Raw genomic sequence first — 19,094 nt, 5'->3', positions numbered from 1 at the left:
CACCGACGTGCAGGCAGCGCTCCTCTCTCCTCCGCTCCGGGACAAGCAACATTTGAATCTCCCGCCACCCGCCCACCTACCAATCAGAGGCGATCCTGAGAGGTGATGTCACCGTCACCTCTCAGGATCGCAGGATGGTGATTGGTGGGGTAAAATCACACCACCGATCACCATCCTGTTCCGGGTTATCGGGTCCTCAGAGACGCGAATTACCCGGAAACGCAGAAAACCGCAGGTCTGGATTGACCTGCGGTTTTCTGCGATCGCTGACATGGGGGGGTCACAGGACCCCCCGGCGCATCTAGCCAAGGTGCCTGCTCAATGATTTGAACAGGCACTGGGTTCCAATCACCGCCCGCCGGGCGGCGGTGAACAGAACTATACATGACCTACCGGTACGTCATGTGTCCTTAACCTCTTCCCGACTGCAATCCGTATATATACGTGATAGCTGCACATACCCCGTGCAGCTACCACTTATATAAACATTCTGGCAGCTCTTTAATCCAAGCGCTTAAAGCTTCTGCCCCTAGTAGTACCAATAAAACTGGCACCTCATCCCCTAGTTTCAAAATAGAGTCACTTTTTGGGAGTTTCTACTGTATGGGTGCATCAGGGGGGCTTTAAATGGGAGATGACATTTAAAACCAGTTTAGCAAAATCTGCCTTCCACAAACCATATGGCGTTCCTTTCCTTCTGCGCCCTGCCGCGCACCCTTACATCAGTTTTACGACCACATGTAGGGTGTTTCTGTAAACCGCAGAATCTGGGTAATAAATGTTGAGTTTTATTTGGCTGTTAACCCTCAATGTGTTAAAGAAAAAAATGGAATAAAATGGAAAATCTGCCAAAAAAGTGAAATTTTGAAATTTCATCTCCATTTTCCTTTAATTGTTGTGGAACACCTAAAGGGTTAACAAAGTTTGTAAAATCAGTTTTGAGTAACTTGAGGGGTGTAGTTTCTACAATGGGGTAATTTATGGGCGGTTTCCACTATGTAAGCCTCACAAAGTGACTTCAGACCTGAACTGGTCCTTAAAAGGTGGGTTTTTGGAAATTTCCTTAAAAATTTTAAGAATTGCTTCTAAACTTCTAAGCCTTCTAACGTCCTAAAAAAATAAAATGACATTTCCAAAATGATGCCAACATAAAGTAGACATATGGGAAATGTTAAGTAATAAATATTTTATTAGGTATGACTTTCTGTTTTAGAAGCAGAGAAATTGAAATTTTGAAAATTGTGAATTTTTCAATTTTTATTTAGAAATTTGGGATTTTTTCATAAATAAAGGTGAAATATATTGACTCAAATGTATTACTATCATGAAGTACAATGTGTCACGAGAAAACAATCTCAGAATTGCTTGGATAAATAAAAGTGTTCCAAAGCTATTACCACATAAAGTGACGCATGTCAGATTTGTAAATTTTGACCTGGACACTGGGGCATCAATGACCCTTGGTCATGAAAGGGTTAAGTACCAGGACAACATGCCGTACCGGTACATCATGTGTCCTGAAGAGGTTAAGGGCTCATGCACATGACCGTATGCCCTCCGAGACATACGGTCCGTGAGCGGGCCATATGTCCCAGAGCGGCATACATTGTGCGCATGGGAGCGCACAGCATCATAGGTTACTATGATACTGTGTGCATCGGGCCGCCTGCGGGACTACTGTCCTGCACTCATATGATCATGAGTGCAGGACAATAGTCCTGCGGGCGGCCCGATGCGCACAGTATAATAGTAACCTATGATGCTGTGCACTTTCGTTCGCACATTGTATGCCGCTTCAGGGCATCTGGCCCCCTCATGGAGCATATGTCTCAGAGGGCATACGATCGTGTGCATGAGCCCTAAAAAGTAATTAAACGTTTGAATAAACTTTTAATAAGATGTTCCTAATGACATAATAACACTTTTCTAAAATAGTTATTAATGTTTTTTGTATTTTACATACACTTTCTGCCCCTAAAGCGCACCATTCCCTGTGCGCCTAAAATTCACTTCTCTGTACACTGCTGATTGCTCACGGTACCTATGTACTATGCCAGGAGTTAGTAAACCTCTGGGGGGGGGGAGGGCAGGAGCAGCAATATGCTGTCCTACACGTACTCCATGCGCTGCGGCCCTATTCATAAAATGTCATGTCCGGCCTGCGTACATTGCTGAGCTGTCAGCGGTGTACAGAGAAGTGAATTTTAAGAGCACAGGGAATGGTGCGCTTTAGAGGGGGGGAGTTTATTAAAAATACCCCAAAAAATACATTAATAAAGTATATTAGAAAAAGTGTTATTATGTCATTAGGAATAACTTATTAAAATTGTATTCAAAAGTTTAGTTACTCTTTAATTGCTCCGGCCATATAAAGGTCCTTTACAAAAGAATAGCCATGAACTGAGGATATCTAGATAAGCTAATGCTTCGGTAAGCATTATAATAGCTCATCCTTAAATATTTTCATTTTGTTGCAAATCTGTAATAAAGGTTGAAACTGCTATAAAAATAGTATGGATGTTTTTTTTGTGCTGATATTGATAGCGTTACAAAACAACATAAACCTTTGCTTATAGTTTACTTACCAATGCAACTCCCATGCACATCTACATATCCTTGGTGTCTTGACTTTCATAAAAAAACAACTGATCTTTGAGTACTCTGAAAGCAGTGAAATTAGAATGAGAGAAACAGGAATTCCTGACAACAGTCTATAGCTGCCAACCTTTAAAGGTTATATGTAGGACATTTTGAGCTGAATTGGGAAAACTGTTTTAGAGCAAGACTGGAATGTAAGCAGGTTAATTATTTATAAAGGGAGACATGATAAAAACACATTTGACTCCCAGGTAATAGGTCATTACTTGCAAACTAACAAATAATGCAAAGGTTAAAAGAGAAATGCTAATCTTGACTGTAAGGTAATTGTGTTTGTTTTCATTTCATTGCATCATGATTAGCAGGTTCTCAGGCGATCAAAAACATAATTCATTTTTCTGACCTTGTTTATCTGTATGTTTTCTGTACTGTGAGAGAGCTGCAGGAGTAGCTACTGGGCAAAAGTCTTTTTTATCATAGTAGATCATATCACATATCATGCATAAGAGAAGTCTACAATTCTTTCCACTTTTTCAAAATAATAACACACTAAGGCGTGTGTTATAAAGATAACAATCCTACATAATATCAAGTATTAGGCTTCAAGACAGATACTTTCCATGTGCTCACTCCCATCAATAGAAATTACTATTCTCGTTTGCAATACTAAGAAGAATAGGACATGTTCTATAATTTGAGGAATGGTCACGCAGATCATCAAAAAATACTGATGTAACTTGCAGGATAAGGGGCCGAACTGGATGGACAAATGTCTTTTTTCGGCCTTATATACTATGTTACTATGTAATGTGAGGACGGTAGGTTATTGTGGAAGGGGAGCTCCCAACTCCCTCTTGACAGATGATGCTTAAGGAGAGAAGAATCGGGAGAAATAAATATTTTCGCCTGATTCTTTTGTTCTCCATGGAAATCAGCCATGGGTAGTAGTCTCTAGCAGTGGAGTTCTCCTCGCCACCCATTAAATACAAATGCATGTTCAGTTCAGCCTGAGGTGTATATGTATGGGGATGCTGGGAGGGAGTCGGGGGAGATACCTGATCGTTCAGGCAAAACCTATTGAATGTGTTTGGCCGCCCTAAAGGCCTCTTTCACATGGGCGATATATTTCCGCATGGGTGCATTGCGTGATGTAAACGCATTTCACCCGCACTGAATCTGGACCCATTCATTTCTATGGGGATGTGCACATGACTTGTGCGTTGCGTGAAAATCACAGCATGCTCTATATTGTGCGTTTTTCACACAACGCAGGCCCCAAAGAAGTGAATGGGGCTGTGTGAAAATCGCAAGCATCCGCAAGTTAGTGCGGATGCGGTGCGATTTTCGCACATGGTTGCTAGGAGACGATCGGGATGGATCATGTTATGGACCATGTGATGAGCGCAGTGACGTCACCACAGGTCCTTTTCCTCCTGGGCATCAAAGAAGAAGACAGAAGAGAAGCCAGGCTGCGCGAACAAGTTGATGAGGTGAGTAAAATTATTTTTTTAACCCCTCCATCCCTATTTTACTAACAATTCTGTATTAAGAATGCTATTATTTTCCCTTATAACCATGTTATAAGGGAAAATAATAAAACCTACACAATACCTAAGCCGAACTTCTGTGAAGAAGTCCGGGTTCGGGTTTGGGTACCAAATATGCCGATTTTTCTCACGCGCGTGCAAAACGCATTACAACGCTTTGCATTCGCGCAGAAAAATTGTGCATTTTCCTGCGACGCACCGCTTCGTATCCGGCCCTCACACGCGACGCCCGTGTGAAAGAGGTGCCCATTCATGGAGGAAACATTTTCACTTGTTTTGCAAGTGTTTCTTTGCATAGAGTCTGTGGGATTTTATATCTCTCCTGTATTTCTGTCTGCCACTCATCTCATTGTAGGTGCTGTCATTTTTTCCCACAGCAACCAATCACAGCACAGCTTTTATTATACTATAGCAGTTCTCAGTCTGATTCTCCCTGCATGTTAGTAGAATTAGCCAAAGAAAAACTAGAATATCACAGCGGTGTTGTTCTTGATAAATAAGCAGTGATTTATCGTAAGAAAAAAAAAAGCAAAGGGTGGGTTCACACGTGCATTAAGGATTCCGTTATGGCTTTCTGTTATAACATGGTTATAACAAAATGCCCAGACAGAATGCAAAACAGAAGCCTTAAAAAGGCATTCCGTTTGCTTTTCCTCCTAATAGAAGTCTATGGGAAAGCATAACAGATCAACAGGACTTTTTTTTACATCTTGCATAACGAGAACCAGACGGATCCGTTTTAATTCCCATAGACTTCAATTTGGACGGAGAGCAAACAGAATGCCTTTTAAAGGCTTCCGCATTTTGCATTCCGTCATAATAGTCTATAGGCAGAAGAACGGATCCGTCCTTCTGTTTTATGGATTCCGTTATTTTCCGTTATAACCATGTTATAACGGAAAGCCATAATGGAATCCCTAACGCTAGTGTGAACCGACCCAAACATATAAAAGAAATGTGCAGTATGGTAGCATGTTTTAAAAGGAGCAACACTGGAAAATGCTGCGCTCTTCCACAGGAAGCCAGGAGCCCGGACCTCGCCCTGAACCTTGGGCGCACAACGGATCCCAAAAGAAAGAAAGATGGTCCAGCTTCACTGAAAAATACTTGAGGCTTTATTCAATACCGTGCAGATAAAAACCAACATACAGCAATGCAGAAAATCGACCGGTTTCGGATCACTGTAGATGCGGATCCTTAGTCATGATGTCATGACATCATGACTAAGGATCTGCATCTACAGTGATCCGAAACCGGTCGATATTCTGCATTGCTGTATGTTGGTTTTTATCTGCACGGGATTGAATAAAGCCTCAAGTATTTTTCAGTGAAGCTGGACCATCTTTCTTTCTCATGTTTTAAAAGGGGCCCCCTTCTTCATCAGATACATGAAGTGAATACAGTATGGCAGCTAGATTAAGGGTACAATCACATCACATTTTGATCAGTTTGCACTAAAAATAACTGATCCATCTTTTTTTGAATATCAGTTTTCATCAGTTTGTGTCACTTCTGTCAGAGATCCTGCAAGAAGGACTTTTTCTCCTGTCTAAGCAATAGATCTTATCAGAACTGGCACCAGTGTATGCAAACTGATCAAAACTTATGCTCAAAATAATTGATCTGTATTTTTTTTAAATGTTCTGACTGATCAGAAGAACAGAGAACTAAATGGTGATGTGAATGCATCCTTATAGACGGATGACACAGGAAGTAGAAACAATGAGTACTGGTGAAAGAAATCTGAAAAAAAATAATATAAAAAAAATAGGGATGCACCCGACTTAATATTTTGGAAAAAATAGGGTGACACCTGGGAATAAATGAATACATGCTGGAATGAGGAAGAAAAAAGATGAATAAGAAGGATGGAGTCAAAAGGAAGTGATGTACGAAGGTGGGCAGAGAAGTTCTAATAATAAAAATGAGAAAGGATAAGATATGAAGAAATGAAACGTTGCTAAGAGAACATATAAAATACAAATGTGGTACAGGGCCATGTGGGTTCAGGAAAAAATGAGGCACTGCAAAGTTCTCATTAGTTTTCATGCAACATACTAATAACTAGAGATGAGCGAATCAAAGCTGACGAAATGGAATTCGTTTAGAATTTCAGTAAAAATTTGATTCGCAACGAATGTGAGTTGAGCGCACTTCCCGAAACCCGACCCGGATCCGAACCCGACCCGAACTTCGTCCCGAACCCGAACCCCATTGAAGTCAATGGGGACCCAAACTTTTCGGCACTAAAAAGGCTGTAAAACAGCCCAGGAAAGGGCTAGAGGGCTGCAAAAGGCAGCAACACGTAGGTAAATCCCCTGCAAACAAATGTGGATAGGGAAATGAATAAAAATAAAATAAATAAAAATTAACCAATATCAATTGGAGAGAGGTCCCATAGCAGAGAATCTGGCTTCACGTCAGCCACCACTGGAACAGTCCATTCTCAGATATTTAGGCCCCGGCACCCAGGCAGAGGAGAGAGGTCCCGTAACAGACAATCTGGCTTCATGTCAGCAGAGAATCAGTCTTCATGTCATAGCAGAGAATCATGCTTTACGTCATCCAACACTGGAACAGTCCATTGTCAGATATTTAGGCCCAGGCGCCCAGGCAGAGGAGAGAGGTCCCGTAACAGAGAATCTGGCTTCATGTCAGCAGAGAATCAGTCTTCATGTCATAGCAGAGAATCATGCTTCACGTCACCCGACATTGGAACAGTCCATTGTCATATATTTAGGCCCCGGCACCCAGACAGAGGAGAGGTTCATTAAACTTTGGGTTGCCCCGCAATATAATGGTAAAATGAAAATAAAAATAGGATTGAATGAGGAAGTGCCCTGGACTACAAAAATATATGGTTAAGGGGAGGTAGTTAATGTCTAATCTGGACAAGGGATGGACAGGTCCTGTGGGATCCATGCCTGGTTCATTTTTATGAACGTCAGCTTGTCCACATTGGCTGTAGACAAGCGGCTGCGTTTGTCTGTAATGACGCCCCCTGCCGTGCTGAATACACGTTCAGACAAAACGCTGGCCGCCGGGCAGGCCAGCACCTCCAAGGCATAAAAGGCTAGCTCTGGCCACGTGGACAATTTAGAGACCCAGAAGTTGAATGGGGCCGAACCATCAGTCAGTACGTGGAGGGGTGTGCACACGTACTGTTCCACCATGTTAGTGAAATGTTGCCTCCTGCTAACACGTTGCGTATCAGGTGGTGGCGCAGTTAGCTGTGGCGTGTTGACAAATCTTTTCCACATCTCTGCCATGCTAACCCTGCCCTCAGAGGAGCTGGCCGTGACACAGCTGCCTTGGCAACCTCTTGCTCCTCCTCTGCCTTGGGCTTCCACTTGTTCCCCTGTGACATTTGGGAATGCTCTCAGTAGCGCGTCTACCAACGTGTGCTTGTACTCGCGCATCTTCCTATCACGCTTCAGTGCAGGAAGTAAGGTGGGCACATTGTCTTTGTACCGTGGATCCAGCAGGGTGGCAACCCAGTAGTCCGCACAGGTTAAAATGTGGGCAACTCTGCTGTCGTTGCGCAGGCACTGCAGCATGTAGTCGCTCATGTGTGCCAGGCTGCCCAGGGGTAAGGACAAGCTGTCCTCTGTGGGAGGAGTATCGTCGTCGTCCTGCCTTTCCCCCCAGCTACGCACCAGTGATGGACCCGAGCTGCGTTGGGTGCCACCCCGCTGTGACCATGCTTCATCCTCATCCTCCTCCACCTCCTCCTCATCCTCGTCCTCCTCATCCTCCAGTAGTGGGCCCTGGCTGGCCACATTTGTACCTGGCCTCTGCTGTTGCAAAAAAACTCCCTCTAAGTCACTTCTAAGAGACTGGCCTGAAAGTACTAAAAATGACCCCTCTTCCTCCTCCTCCTCCTCCTCCTGGGCCACCTCCTCTTCCATCATCACCCTAAGTGTTTTCTCAAGGAGACATAGAAGTGGTATTGTAACGCTGATAACGGCGTCATCGCCACTGGCCATGTTGGTGGAGTACTCGAAACAGCGCAACTGTCACAACCAGACAGCTGAGAAGCTCTGACAGAAGCTTTTCAGAACCTCCTCCTTGAGTTTTCTTTGTCTTGGTTTTCAGTTCCTCATCTCGTTAGCCTCTCTCAGCTGTCATGTAGTTGGACTGATTGCATCCCTTTAAATTCCTCCCCATAATGCATTAGTGTGCGGCTTATACAACTTCCTGGAGTGTGTGTGCATGCTGATCCTATTTTCCAGCCTGCTACAAGTTAAGTGCTGTACATTTATTTGTGCTTTTCTGTTTGCTGGATCCCAGGTGACCCTGACTCCCTCCGTGTCTAGTGTAGGGAGCCGGTGGTCATGTCCCCTCACTATTGTAGGATGTTCAGGTGGTATATAGTCGAGGTACGTGGATATGCGATCATCCACCATTGGGATTATTGCATAGGCTGAGCAGAAAGGGAGAGAGCCAGGTCTGATGCAGGGGTCTCCCTTTTTGTTCCTTAGTTTTGGATCCAGTGAGTCATATATGCATTTTATGTTGTCTTGTTTCCTGTACACCTTCCGTGACAGCAACAGGGCACACAGGTCTCGCATGGAGGCCCAGTCATTGGTGGTGAAGTGGTGCTTTTCCGCAGTGCGACTGACCCGTGCGTGCTGCAGCTGAAACTCCACTATGGCCTGCTGCTGCTCGCACAGTCTGTCCAGCATGTGCAAGGTGGAGTTCCACCTGGTGGGCACGTCGCATATGAGGCGGTGAGCGGGAAGGCCGAAATTACGCTGTAGCGCAGACAGGCGAGCAGCGGCAGGATGTGAACGCCGGAAGCGCGAACAGACGGCCCGCACTTTATGCAGCAGCTCTGACATGTCGGGGTAGTTGTGAATGAACTTCTGCACCACCAAATTCAGCACATGCGTCAGGCAAGGGATGTGCGTCAAACCGTCTATTCCCAGAGCTGCAATGAGATTTCGCCCATTATCGCACACCACCAAGCCGGGCTTGAGGCTCACCGGCAGCAACCACTCGTCGGTCTGTTGTTCTATACCCCGCAACAACTCCTGTGCAGTGTGGGGCCTGTCCCCCAAACATATGAATTTCAGAATGGCCTGCTGACATTTACCCCGGGCTGTGCTGAAGTTGGTGGTGAAGGTGTGTGGCTGACTGGATGAGCAGGTGGAAGAAGAGGAGGAGGAAGCTGAGTAGGAGGAGGTGGCAACAGGAGGCAAAGAATGTTGCCCTGCGATCCTTGGCGGAGGAAGGACGTGCGCCAAACAGCTCTCCGCCTGGGGCCCAGCCACCACTACATTTACCCAGTGTGCAGTTAGGGAGATATAGCGTCCCTGGCCGTGCTTACTGGTCCACGTATCTGTGGTTAGATGGACCTTGCCACAGATGGCGTTGCGCAGTGCACACTTGATTTTATCGGATACTTGGTTGTGCAGGGAAGGCACGGCTCTCTTGGAGAAGTAGTGCCGGCTGAGAACAACATACTGTGGGACAGCAAGCGATATGAGCTGTTTGAAGCTGTCTGTGTCCACCAGCCTAAATGACAGCATTTCATAGGCCAGTAGTTTAGAAATGCTGGCATTCAGGGCCAGGGATTGAGGGTGGCTAGGTGGGAATTTACGCTTTCTCTCAAATGTTTGTGAGATGGAGAGCTGAACGCTGGCGTGTGACATGGTTGAGATGCTTGGTGACGCAGGTGGTGGTGTTGGTGGAACATCCCCTGTTTGCTGGGCGGCAGGTGCCAACGTTCCTCCAGAGGCGGAGGAAGAGACTGAGGCGGCGGCAGCAGCAGAAGAGGCCGAGGCGGCAGAAGAGGTAGCAGGGGGAGCCTGAGTGACTTCCTTGTTTTTAAGGTGTTTACTCCACTGCAATTCATGCTGGTTGTGCTAAGGTTCAGAACGTTAATGCCTCGCTTCAGGCTCTGATGGCACAGCGTGCAAACCACTCGGGTCTTGTCATCAGCACATTGTTTGAAGAAGTGCCATGCTAGGGAACTCCTTGAAGCTGCCTTTGGGGTGCTCGGTCCCAGATGGCGGCGGTCAGTAGCAGGCGGAGACTCTTGGCGGCGGGTGTTCTGCTTTTGCCCACTGCTCCCTCTTTTGCTACGCTGTTGGCTCGGTCTCACCACTGCCTCTTCCTCGGTACTGTGAAAGTCAGTGGCACAACCTTCCTTCCATGTGGGGTCTAGGACCTCATCGTCCCCTGCATCGTCTTCCACCCAGTCTTGATCCCTGACCTCCTGTTCAGTCTGCACACTGCAGAAAGACGCAGCAGTTGGCACCTGTGTTTAGTCATCATCAGAGACGTGCTGAGGTGGTATTCCCATGTCCTCACCATCAGGAAACATAAGTGGTTGTGCGTCAGTGCATTCTATGTCTTCCACCGCTGGGGAAGGGCTAGGTGGATGCCCTTGGGAAACCCTGCCAGCGGAGTCTTCAAACAGCATAAGAGACTGCTGCATAACTTGAGGCTCAGACAGTTTCCCTGGTATGCATGGGGGTGATGTGACAGACTGATGGGCTTGGTTTTCAGGTGCCATCTGTGAGCATTCTGCAGAAGACTGGGTGGGAGATAATGTGAACGTGCTGGATCCACTGTCGGCCACCCAATTGACTAATGCCTGTACCTGCTCAGGCCTTACCATCCTTAGAACGGCATTGGGCCCCACCAAATATCGCTGTAAATTATGGCGGCTACTGGGACCTGAGGTAGTTGGTACACTAGGACGTGTGGCTGTGGCAGAACAGCCACGTCCTCTCCCAGCACCAGAGGGTCCACTAACACCACCATGACCATGTCCGCGTCCCTTACTAGATGTTTTCCTCATTGTTACCGGTCACCACAATAACAAAAATATTATTTGGCCCAATGTATTGAATTCAAATTCAGGCCTTTTTTTTACAGACACCTAACACTATCTGGCTATCTATTTAGGTACCGTATTACACTAATAAAGGCACAGCAGTAACGACAGATTTAGCTGAATATAAATTTGAGGCCTAGTATTTAGGCGCTGGATGACAGGTATACGTTTACGGACAGAATTAGACTTGGAATTGCACAGTAGCGTGTGTGTGAAGTTATTGAGAATGACCCTATCTGCACCTTGAAACTAATATACCCTTTTTGGGATAGATTTAAAGTAGGCCTGATACAGCAGAAACCACTAATTTAGATAATTGCAAAATTGGGAATTGTATTTCAACCCAGAACAAAAACTGTGCTTTGACGGACACTAAATAACTTAACCAGCCACAGCAATCAAGACAGATTTAGATTAATATAAATTTGAGGCCTATTATTTAGGCGCTGGGTGACAGGTATACGTTTACACACAGAATTAGACTTGGAATTGCACAGTAGTGTGTGTGTGAAGTTATTGAGAATGACCCTATCTGCACCTTGAATCTTATATATCCTTTTAATGAATAGATTTAAAGTAGCCCTGATACAGCAGAAACCACAAATTTTGGAAATTGCTAAGTTGGGAATTGTATTTCAACCCTGAACAAAAATATATCCTTTGCCAGACAGCAGACAGTATTAAAATTGGCTGGCCACAGCTGAAACACCAGATTTAGGGTACTGCTATTTTGGCAATTGTATTTCACCCCTCAATAAAATAGCAAGCACAGCCAAGCCCCTGATGTAGGATATAGCCAAAAAATAACCACACTATTGATGGTTAAATGCACTTGGTGACAGCTTGACCCTGATGTAGGATATAGCCAAAAAATAACCACACTATTAATGGTTAAATGCACTTGGTGACAGCTTGAACCTGATGTAGGATATAGCCAAAAAATAACCACACTATTGATGGTTAAATGCACTTGGTGACAGCTTGACCCTGATGTAGGATATAGCCAAAAAATAACCACACTATTGATGGTTAAATGCACTTGGTGACAGCTTGGCCCTGATGTAGGATATAGCCAAAAAATAACCACACTATTGATGCTTAAATGCACTTGGTGACAGCTTGAACCTGATGCATGATATAGCTAAAAAATAACCACACTATTGATGGTTAAATGCACTTGGTGACAGCTTGACCCTGATGTAGGATATAGCCAAAAAATAACCACACTATTGATGGTTAAATGCACTTGGTGACAGCTTGCCCCATATGTAGGATATAGCCAAAAAACAACCACACTATTGAGGGTTAAATGCACTTGGTGACAGCTTGCCCCATTTGTAGGATATAGCCAAAAAATAACCACACTATTGATGGCTAAATGCACTTGGTGACAGCTTGACCCTGATGTAGGATATAGCCAAAAAATAACCACACTATTGATGGTTAAATGTACTTGCTGGCAGCTTGTGCTGGCGCACCACAAGTCACAAAATGGCTGCCGATCACCCCAGAAAAAAGTGACTGAAAACGCTCTGGGCAGCCTTAAAACAGTGAGCAATTCAATAGCAGCAGTTCAATCATCCACAGCTGTAGATCGATCACTGAATTAAGTCTTTTGGAGGAGTTAATCACTGCCTAATCTCGCTCTAACGTCGCAGCTGCAACCTCTCCCTACACTGATCAGAGCAGAGTGATGTGCGGCGCTACGTGACTCCAGCTTAAATAGAGGCTGGGTCACATGCTGCACTGGCCAATCACAGCCATGCCAATAGTAGGCATGGCTGTGACGGCCTCTTGGGGCAAGTAGTATGACGCTTGTTGATTGGCTGCTTTGCAGCCTTTCAAAAAGCGCCAAGAAAGCGACGAACACCGAACCCGAACCCGGACTTTTACTAAAATGTTCGGGTTCGGGTCCGTGTCACGGACACCCCAAAATTCGGTACGAACCCGAACTATACAGTTTGGGTTCGCTCATCCCTAGTCACGAATCGAATTTTTCCTAAAATGGCGGCTACACGTGTTAGGACTGAGGACATGGGACAAGGAACTCTGGGAAGGCAGGATCACCCAGGTTGACATGCCTGTATGCAGCAATCAGCAGCCAGCCAGCCCTGTGATGTCACAGCCCTATAAATACAACAGCCATTTTAGATTCTGCATTTTCCAGCATTCAGAGTGCAAGGACAGATGTGTGAAGGCGCTAGGGACAGCAACTGGAAAAACCTCATTGTGGAAAAAAAAAAGACAGAAAAACGATTTATAAGTGCAGGGAAAGGATAGGGAGGAATCATTTCACAGCATCTTAGTGCAGGGAGAGACGTCAGAAGGCGCTAGGGACATTGATAGGAAAGCAATTCACAAGTGCAGGGAAAGATTATTTGGGGATCCAAATAGCCATTAGACAGCTCTGTCATTCCGGCTATTTGTTATTGGGGTGCAAGTCTTATGTTGAAAAGCCTTTAGTGGCTAATATCTTAGTATTTTTAGTATCTTATATCAGTACTACATAAAAAATATATACACATTTTACTTCTACAGTTATTTCTGGTGAAATCGTATAGGGGTGTATTTCATAAAAAAATATATATACAGTGCTGACCATAATTATTCATACCCCTGGCAAATTTGGACTTAAAGTTACTTTTATTCAACCAGCAAGTAATTTTTTGACAGGAAATGTCATAGGTGTCTCCCCAAAGATAATGAGACGATTTACAAGAGGCATTATTGTGGGGAAAAAATACATTTCTCAGCTTTTATTTACATTTGAGCAAAAAATACAAGATTTTCCGAACTGTGGAAAATCTCAGAGGACGTGGTCGGAAGCCAAAAGTTACACCTGTGCTGGCCAGGAGGATAGTTAGAGAGGTGAAAAATAATCCAAGGATCACCACCAAGGTCATCCTGGTGAATCTGGGCTCAGCTGGTGGCAATGTCTCAAGGCAGACAATCCAACGGACACTGCACACTGCTGGGTTCCACTTCTCCAGATAAGGCACACAAAAGCTCGCTTGGCCTTTGCAAAAGCTCATCTGGACAAAGAAGAAGACTTCTGGTCTTCTGTGTTATGGTCAGATGAAGCAAAAATTTAATTGTTTGGTCACAATGATGTTTCCTTTATTTGGCGTAAAAAAGCAGAAGCCTTCAACCCAAAGAATACCACTCTCAAACATGGTGGTGGGAACCTAATGCTTTGGGGGTATTTTTCAGCCAATGGACCAGGGAACTAGAGTTGAGCGAACACCTGGATGTTCGGGTTCGAGAAGTTCGGCCGAACATCCCGGAAATGTTCGGGTTCGGGATCCGAACCCGATCCGAACTTCGTCCCGAACCCGAACCCCATTGAAGTCAATGGGGACCCGAACTTTTCGGCACTAAAACGGCTGTAAAACAGCCCAGGAAAGGGCTAGAGGGCTGCAAAAGGCAGCAACATGTAGGTAAATCCCCTGCAAACAAATGTGGATAGGGAAATTAATTAAAATAAAATTAAATAAATAAAAATTAACCAAAATCAATTGGAGAGAGGTTCCATAGCAGAGAATCTGGCTTCCCGTCACCCACCACTGGAACAGTCCATTCTCAGATATTTAGGCCCCGGCACCCAGGCAGAGGAGAGAGGTCCCGTAACAGACAATCTGGCTTCATGTCAGCAGAGAATCAGTCTTCATGTCATAGCAGAGAATCAGGCTTCACGTCACCCACCACTGTAATAGTCCATTTTCATAAATTTAGGCCCAGCACCCAGGCAGAGGAGAGAGGTCCCGTAACAGACAATCTGGCTTCATGTCAGCAGAGAATCAGTCTTCATATCATAGCAGAGAATCTGGCTTCCCGTTACCCACCACTGGAACAGTCCATTCTCAGATATTTAGGCCCCGGCACCCAGGCAGAGGAGAGAGGTCCCGTAACAGACAATCTGGCTTCATGTCAGCAGAGAATCAGTCTTCATATCATAGCAGAGAATCAGGCTTCACGTCAGCCACCACTGCAACAGTCCATTGTCATAAATTCAGGCCCAGCACCCAGGCAGAGGAGAGAGGTCCCGTAACAGACAATCTGGCTTCATGTCAGCAGAGAATCAGTCTGCATGTCATAGCAGAGAATGAGGCTTCACGTCACCCACCACTGCAACAGTCCATTTTCATAAATTTAGGCCCAGCACCCAGGCAGAGGAGAGAGGTCCCGTAACAGAGGATCTGGCTTCATGTCACCAGAGAATCAGTCTGCATGTCATAGCAGAGAATCAGGCTTCACGTCACCCACCACTGCAACAGTCCATTTTCATAAATTTAGGCCCAGCACCCAGGCAGAGGAGAGAGGTCCCGTAACAGAGGATCTGGCTTCATGTCACCAGAGAATCAGTCTGCATGTCATAGCAGAGAATCAGGCTTCACGTCAGCCACCACTGCAACAATCCATTGGCATATATTTAGGCCTAGCACACAGGCAGAGGAGAGAGGTCCCGTAACAGACAATCTGGCTTCATGTCAGCAGAGAATCAGTCTTCATATCATAGCAGAGAATCAGGCTTCACGTCAGCCACCAATGCAACAGTCCATTGTCAGATATTTAGGCCCAGCACCCAGGCAGAGGAGAGAGGTCCCGTAACAGAGGATCTGGCTTCATGTCAGCAGAGAATCAGTCTTCATGTCATAGCAGAGAATCAGGCTTCACGTCACCCACCACTGTAAGAGTCCATTTTCATAAATTTAGGCCCAGCACCCAGGCAGAGGAGAGAGGTCCCGTAACAGACGATCTGGCTTCATGTCAGCAGAGAATCAGTCTGCATGTCATAGCAGAGAATGAGGCTTCACGTCACCCACCACTGCAACAGTCCATTTTCATAAATTTAGGCCCAGCACCCAGGCAGAGGAGAGAGGTCCCGTAACAGAGGATCTGGCTTCATGTCACCAGAGAATCAGTCTGCATGTCATAGCAGAGAATCAGGCTTCACGTCACCCACCACTGCAACAGTCCATTGTCATAAATTCAGGCCCAGCACCCAGGCAGAGGAGAGAGGTCCCGTAACAGACAATCTGGCTTCATGTCACCAGAGAATCAGTCTGCATGTCATAGCAGAGAATGAGGCTTCACGTCAGCCACCACTGCAACAATCCATTGGCATATATTTAGGCCTAGCACACAGGCAGAGGAGAGGTTCATTCAACTTTGGGTAGCCTTGCAATATAATGGTAAAATGAAAATAAAAATAGGATTGAATGAGGAAGTGCCCTGGAGTCCAATAATATATGGTTATGGGGAGGTAGTTAATGTCTAATCTGGACAAGGGACGGACAGGTCCTGTGGGATCCATGCCTGGTTCATTTTTATGAACGTCAGCTTGTCCACATTGGCTGTAGACAGGCGGCTGCGTTTGTCTGTAATGACGCCCCCTGCCGTGCTGAATACACGTTCAGACAAAACGCTGGCTGCCGGGCAGGCCAGCACCTCCAAGGCATAAAAGGCTAGCTCTGGCCACGTGGACAATTTAGAGACCCAGAAGTTGAATGGGGCCGAACCATCAGTCAGTACGTGGAGGGGTGTGCACACGTACTGTTCCACCATGTTAGTGAAATGTTGCCTCCTGCTAACACGTTGCGTATCAGGTGGTGGTGCAGTTAGCTGTGGCGTGTTGACAAAAGTTTTCCACATCTCTGCCATGCTAACCCTGCCCTCAGAGGAGCTGGCCGTGACACAGCTGCCTTGGCGACCTCTTGCTCCTCCTCTGCCTTGGCCTTGGGCTTCCACTTGTTCCCCTGTGACATTTGGGAATGCTCTCAGTAGCGCGTCTACCAACGTGCGCTTGTACTCGCGCATCTTCCTATCACGCTCCAGTGCAGGAAGTAAGGTGGGCACATTGTCTTTGTAGCGTGGATCCAGCAGGGTGGCAACCCAGTAGTCCGCACAGGTTAAAATGTGGGCAACTCTGCTGTCGTTGCGCAGGCACTGCAGCATGTAGTCGCTCATGTGTGCCAGGCTGCCCAGGGGTAAGGACAAGCTGTCCTCTGTGGGAGGCGTATCGTCATCGTCCTGCCTTTCCCCCCAGCCACGCACCAGTGATGGACCCGAGCTGCGTTGGGTGCCACCCCGCTGTGACCATGCTTCATCCTCATCCTCCTCCACCTCCTCCTCATCCTCGTCCTCCTCGTCCTCCAGTAGTGGGCCCTGGCTGGCCACATTTGTACCTGGCCTCTGCTGTTGCCAAAAACCTCCCTCTGAGTCACTTCGAAGAGACTGGCCTGAAAGTGCTAAAAATGACCCCTCTTCCTCCTCCTCCTCCTCCTCCTCCTGGGCCACCTCCTCTTCCATCATCGCCCTAAGTGTTTTCTCAAGGAGACATAGAAGTGGTATTGTAACGCTGATAACGGTGTCATCGCCACTGGCCATGTTGGTGGAGTACTCGAAACAGCGCAACAGGGCACACAGGTCTCGCATGGAGGCCCAGTCATTGGTGGTGAAGTGGTGCTGTTCTGTAGTGCGACTGACCCGTGCGTGCTGCAGCTGAAACTCCACTATGGCCTGCTGCTGCTCGCACAGTCTGTCCAGCATGTGCAAGGTGGAGTTCCACCTGGTGGGCACGTCGCATATGAGGCGGTGAGCGGGAAGGCCGAAGTTACGCTGTAGCGCAGACAGGCGAGCAGCGGCAGGATGTGAACGCCGGAAGCGCGAACAGACGGCCCGCACTTTATGCAGCAGCTCTGACATGTCGGGGTAGTTGTGAATGAACTTCTGCACCACCAAATTCAGCACATGCGCCAAGCAAGGGATGTGCGTCAAATTGGCTAGTCCCAGAGCTGCAACGAGATTTCGCCCATTATCACACACCACCAGGCCGGGCTTGAGGCTCACCGGCAGCAACCACTCGTCGGTCTGTTGTTCAATACCCCGCCACAACTCCTGTGCGGTGTGGGGCCTGTCCCCCAAACATATGAGTTTCAGAATGGCCTGCTGACGTTTACCCCGGGCTGTGCTGAAGTTGGTGGTGAAGGTGTGTGGCTGACTGGATGAGCAGGTGGAAGAAGAGGAGGAGGAAGCCGAGAAGGAGGAGGTGGCAACAGGAGGCAAAGAATGTTGCCCTGCGATCCTTGGCGGCGGAAGGACGTGCGCCAAACAGCTCTCCGCCTGGGGCCCAGCTGCCACTACATTTACCCAGTGTGCAGTTAGGGAGATATAGCGTCCCTGGCCGTGCTTACTGGTCCACGTATCTGTGGTTAGGTGGACCTTGCTACAGATGGCGTTGCGCAGTGCACACTTGATTTTATCGGATACTTGGTTGTGCAGGGAAGGCACGGCTCTCTTGGAGAAGTAGTGCCGGCTGGGAACAACATACTGTGGGACAGCAAGCGACATGAGCTGTTTGAAGCTGTCTGTGTCCACCAGCCTAAATGACAGCATTTCATAGGCCAGTAGTTTAGAAATGCTGGCATTCAGGGCCAGGGATCGAGGGTGGCTAGGTGGGAATTTACGCTTTCTATCAAATGTTTGTGAGATGGAGAGCTGAACGCTGGCGTGTGACATGGTTGAGACGCTTGGTGACGGAGGTGGTGGTGGTGGTGTTGGTGGTACATCCCCTGTTTGCTGGGCGGCAGGTGCCAACGTTCCTCCAGAGGCGGAGGAAGAGGCCGAGGCGGCAGCAGCAGAATAGGCCGAGGCGGCAGCAGCAGAAGAGGTAGCAGGGGGAGCCTGAGTGACTTCCTTGGTTTTAAGGTGTTTACTCCACTGCAGTTCATGCTTTGCATGCAGGTGCCTGGTCATGCAGGTTGTGCTCAGGTTCAGAACGTTAATGCCTCGCTTCAGGCTCTGATGGCACAGCGTGCAAACCACTCGGGTCTTGTCGTCAGCACATTGTTTGAAGAAGTGCCATGCCAGGGAACTCCTTGAAGCTGCCTTTGGGGTGCTCGGTCCCAGATGGCGGCGGTCAGTAGCAGGCGGAGTCTCTTGGCGGCGGGTGTTCTGCTTTTGCCCACTGCTCCCTCTTTTGCTACGCTGTTGGCTCGGTCTCACCACTGCCTCTTCCTCCGAACTGTGAAAGTCAGTGGCACGACCTTCATTCCATGTGGGGTCTAGGACCTCATCGTCCCCTGCATCGTCTTCCACCCAGTCTT

At 47.0% G+C, this 19,094-nt stretch overlaps 1 long non-coding RNA gene across 1 annotated transcript in view; it reads right to left on the bottom strand.

Annotated features, from left to right (window-relative positions):
* Positions 1 to 2,746, bottom strand: part of LOC122936341 — a 36,440-nt gene extending 33,694 nt beyond the window's left edge. The window contains exon 1 of the long non-coding RNA XR_006388917.1: positions 2,586 to 2,746. This is a non-coding gene — a long non-coding RNA (uncharacterized LOC122936341). The remainder of the gene's footprint in view (positions 1 to 2,585) is intronic.
* Positions 2,747 to 19,094: the final 16,348 nt, after the last annotated feature.

The sequence above is a fragment of the Bufo gargarizans genome, chromosome 4 (genome assembly GCF_014858855.1).
Source record: "Bufo gargarizans isolate SCDJY-AF-19 chromosome 4, ASM1485885v1, whole genome shotgun sequence".
Classification (NCBI taxonomy): Eukaryota; Metazoa; Chordata; class Amphibia; order Anura; family Bufonidae; genus Bufo; species Bufo gargarizans.
Note: the sequence above shows the minus strand (reverse complement) of the source record. Positions and strands in the feature narration are given on the sequence as shown.